This window comes from Lactuca saligna, chromosome 2, assembly GCF_052625555.1.
Source record: "Lactuca saligna cultivar CGN05327 chromosome 2, ASM5262555v1, whole genome shotgun sequence".
In the NCBI taxonomy this organism is placed as follows: Eukaryota; Viridiplantae; Streptophyta; class Magnoliopsida; order Asterales; family Asteraceae; genus Lactuca; species Lactuca saligna.
The window spans coordinates 57,756,729-57,761,275 of NC_136418.1; the positions used below are offsets into that span (position 1 = coordinate 57,756,729).

The following is a 4,547-nucleotide window of genomic DNA, read 5'->3' on the forward strand; positions in this document are numbered from 1 at the left end:
TCGAACCGGCCGGTTTTTACAAAAATCTAGTTAAACCGGTTAAATTGAATAAAAACACATGGAATTGAGACCTTTTGCATAATAAACTTTGATAGTTTTTTCACATTTATTAAAATTTTTCTGAATAAAAACACATGAGAAATATTATGAAGTTTTTTTATGCGTTTATATTCGTTTAGGACTTTATTTTTTTTTAATGCATGTGGATTGATGTAAAACTTATGGTTATGAGTTATTTTAATGTATTTAGATTGATCTAAAACTTGTTTTCATGTGTATTTTAATGTTTGAACTTGTGGACATCAAATTCTTGATTTGTGTATGTATGTATATGTATGAAAATACGAAAAAAATATGAAAATTATAGAAACCGGTTTACTTAGCGGTAAAACCGGTTAAACTGGTTGAACCGGAAACCAGTAACCATACTGATTCAACTAAACAACCGGTTTTTAAAACATTGGTTTCACGGCTCGTTTACTTTTTCGTGGCCCATGAGCTCAGGGTATATAATGTTTAATTTTTCAGATTATATCATTTTTCACTATTGTTTCTTTGGTTTGGCTACTTTTTTCTCTCAATGGAGCACCCGAAAACCAACCAGGTTTGTCTACTTTTCATCAAAATTTTACCGTGTTCTTGATTAAGAATGGTTTTTGTATGGGGTTAAGTTTTTTTTTTTGGAAAAAATTGAAAAATAAAAATAAAACCTTAGGTTTCATACGAAACCTACGGTGTACAAGTGTGCAATGCACAGATTATGCAGTGTCGACGTGTACACCTACATTTCGTATAAACCGCACAAAATTTTTTTATTTATTTATTTTTTAAATTCGATGCAACATGATTGGAATTGTATATATGTTATTACTTCATGATTTTTTTTTCATAAAACTCAAAAAAAAAAAAAAATTGGGAAACCGTAGTTTTTTTTTTTTTTGCAAAACTACGGTGTACAACCATCTAATGCATAGTTTGTGCATTAAAAGGTTGTACACCGTAAGTTTCCAAAAAACCTACGGTTTTTTTTCAGGTCTTTTATTAAAAAAAATATAACCAATAAAAATTTGTATATATTGTCGATTCTGTGATTTTTTTTTGAATAAAAAAGAAGAAACCGTAGGTTTCCTAAAACCTATGGTTATATAAAATTTTTTTTTCATTTTTCTTCAATAAAAATATTTCTATGGAATTTTAACGATTGTATATATGTTATGATTCCATGTTTCCATTTTTTGATAAAGTATGTTATTTTCTATGTCTCGATTATAGCATACAATAGCAATGTACTATCCATTTCAAGAAGTTTCTATGTTTATAATGGGTAGATACTTTGAAGTATAATATATTGATAAAATAACATTGTGTTTTGGTAGTTTCGGGTTTGTTATAAAACCAGCTGGAATTAGCTGCGCCTTTGGCGCCATGTTTCACTTTTCTTCGTTATTTGCTAATTTTGATTCCTTATTTAAGATAGGAATCACTTGGATCACAAAAGGCAGCTAGAATAATAAGAGGCAACTTCTCTATGTACATAAACAACCACTTCTTGTTTTCTTTTGAAATCACACTCAGATCAACGACTTCATTTGCTTCAATGCAGATCCATAGGTCATTCACATTAACTTTTTTAAGGCTATCCCTACAGAATGGACATGATCTCGATCGCTCATGCCTAAACAACCAATGGAAATATGATTAGGCCAAACTGAAGGAAATAACAACATACTTTACTCTTTTTACCAATATATACACAACATACTTTATTTTTCTATCACAATAACAATGTACTTATATTTTTACCAATAACAATGTATTTAGTATTTACATTGTGCTATTATGGGTCCCATTTACTTGTTGTAAGAGAGAAACTTACCAATCTCGATAGCACTTCAAGTACAAAGAATGGCTGCAATTAGGCAACACAACTCTAGTATTAATTTATTTCCATGCAAATCCTGTATTCAATTTCTCTTATACATCAGCATCTGAGAGTTTTCCCTTGTCAAAACCTTCTTTTCGTGAATATCTTTTCGACTATATTTATTTTTGTTTCCTCTCTTCCAAATCCGTTATCCCACTTTCGAGTTGCAATATCGAAGGAAATATAACATATGTTAATGTAAAAATGCACAATTTTAGAACATAATGAGCAATTTTAATCATTCATTTTTCAGAACCGGAGATAGAAACGAAAATGATTAGTTTTGAAATGTGACTCACCATAAAAGTCTTTGATGCTTGCTCTCCTTTCCTGAATGCACATGGTAGTTTTGCCATCAACAAACGTCTGTTTTCCCATCAAGATTCATGAGTTTAATGCAAGGGCAAAACAGTAATTTGGTAGATATAAGGGAGGAGATAATAGAGATACCATATAAATAAAAAAATTCAAAGCAACCTAAGGGCACCCGTAATTTTATAATCTGTCCATGGGAAGAAAAAGGAGAACAAATCGATGGCTGGGCTACAAGAGAGTCTCATCTGGAGGGTTACTCCATCGTGATCCGAGGAAAACTTAAAGCTTGTTTCATAATCAGAGGAAAACATCAATCTTGTTGAAAAAATTGAACAACATGAACATCTAACACATAGATTGTAATTTTTGTGGCATTCAAATAAGTCAAAATGGGATTAGGTGTCATTTTGATTACACAACTTCACATCATACCAACAAACAGGGGGGTTCTCTGAAGACCCAAATAATACTTGATTTGGATGAAAATCATTAAATCATTTATGTGTTTCCCAAATTGGACTCTTATTATGAGCAATCAAATCAACAAATTTATCCACAAATCAGGGTAAACATTTGAAATCATAGATATTAAACCAATGTCCCTTTATGATATCAATCTAATAATTTAAAAGAGACTAAGATTATACGATTTGATCAAACATCTATCAAATTAAACAAAAAATTAGCCACGAGCACTTCATAGGTGTAAAAAACTGCTTCGAATTCAGGAAAAATTAACAATATATATATATATATATATATATATACTAGCAGTGTACCCGCGCAAAGCGGAGGGGCGTGTAAATTCTTTCGGTGATATGTTTCCTCTACAAAAATGTTATGTTACAAAAAAAAAGTACATGTCGAAGACAAAATAATCAAACTATGGTGTTATTTTTTACATGATACATCAAATAACCGATAAAAAGAAACGAATCAAGACGGCATAAAATATGAAGGCATAATCGTGAAAATGGCAAAAGTGTGTATGAATTAGGCCGACATTTGGGAATGGTTGGGTTTTAATGGAAGCGATGCTGTAAAAACGATCAAAAAATGTCATGGTCGCGGTGGACGGCGTCACATATGACAAATCAAAACTCTAAATGCCAATTGAGAGAAAAAAGATAGAGAATGAGAAGAGGGTGAGCTTCCAAAAGTAATTTAGGGTTCTTGTGGTGAAGTCGTTTTTGGAAGGAAAGACGTCAGAAAGCGGTGTCAAAGAACCGGTGGTTGGGGATAGTGGAAGATGGGAGATGAAGTCATTTTTTGTTCCTGGACAGTGGCTTTATAGCAGAGGAGGGAACAAAGAGGTATATGCGATTAGAGAGATATTTGAATCAACATGCTAAATTTAAGGATATCTAAAAGGGTTCAAAATTTGAATAAATCCGGGATTTGAGGGAACCATAACAAATTGCTGAGAAATATAAGAAGATTTAATGATAAATATTTGAATTCAAAACGTGGTTAAAATTTAATATTATTTTATTAATGGTTACTTGTACTATCAGCTTCATCATTTGGACGTCTTAAAGAAATACTATTATTATAATCAATCTATTTTTAGAAATAATTAGATTTCTTTTATAAGATAGTAAAGATATATATATATATATATATATATATATATATATATATATATATATATATATATATATATATATATATATATATATATATATGAAGTCGCCATTATCATCATACTTTTCAGAAAACACAAAATAAATTCTCATCAAACACTTGGAAATTTTTTTGGTCAAAATCAATAAAATGAAAAAGAAAAAACACTATTTGCAGTCTACAAACTCTGTTCCAATGAACACGAAATTCCCAACACTGATTTCGATGGAGTTGATTTTTCTGTGCGTTTACGATGGCCAGTCCAGGTGCTGATTTCATAAGAACGCAAAGGCAAACAGTTGTTAGAAGCAGAAGAAGATAGATGTATTTTAGGAAGTAACAGCGCAATAGGGAAGACAACATACCTACAATAGAAACAGAGATAGGGAGGGAGAATAAGAACGCAGCAGCGGAGACGCTGACAGAAGATATTCATTCGAGAGCTTCCGTCAAGTTCTTTTCCAATGGTGGAATTGGATTGAGGACAGCGGCGAATACCGGTGGATTTGTCTATGTCGGTAGCGGAATCGTTCGTGATGAAGTAAAAGAGTACAAACCATCGCCGACTTTCAGAACACTCTGGTTCACTCCCGATAAACACCTGTCACTTCTTGGGTTCTAGTACGCCTTAGATCTTCATAGCGGTGAAGCAAGGTGATGGTGGCGGCTGTAAACAGCAAGCGTG

At 32.0% G+C, this 4,547-nt stretch overlaps 1 pseudogene; it reads right to left on the bottom strand.

Moving 5' to 3' along the window:
* Positions 1–1,464: 1,464 nt before the first annotated feature.
* LOC145029753 (E3 ubiquitin-protein ligase AIRP2-like) lies at positions 1,465–2,550 on the bottom strand (annotated as a pseudogene).
* Positions 2,551–4,547: the final 1,997 nt, after the last annotated feature.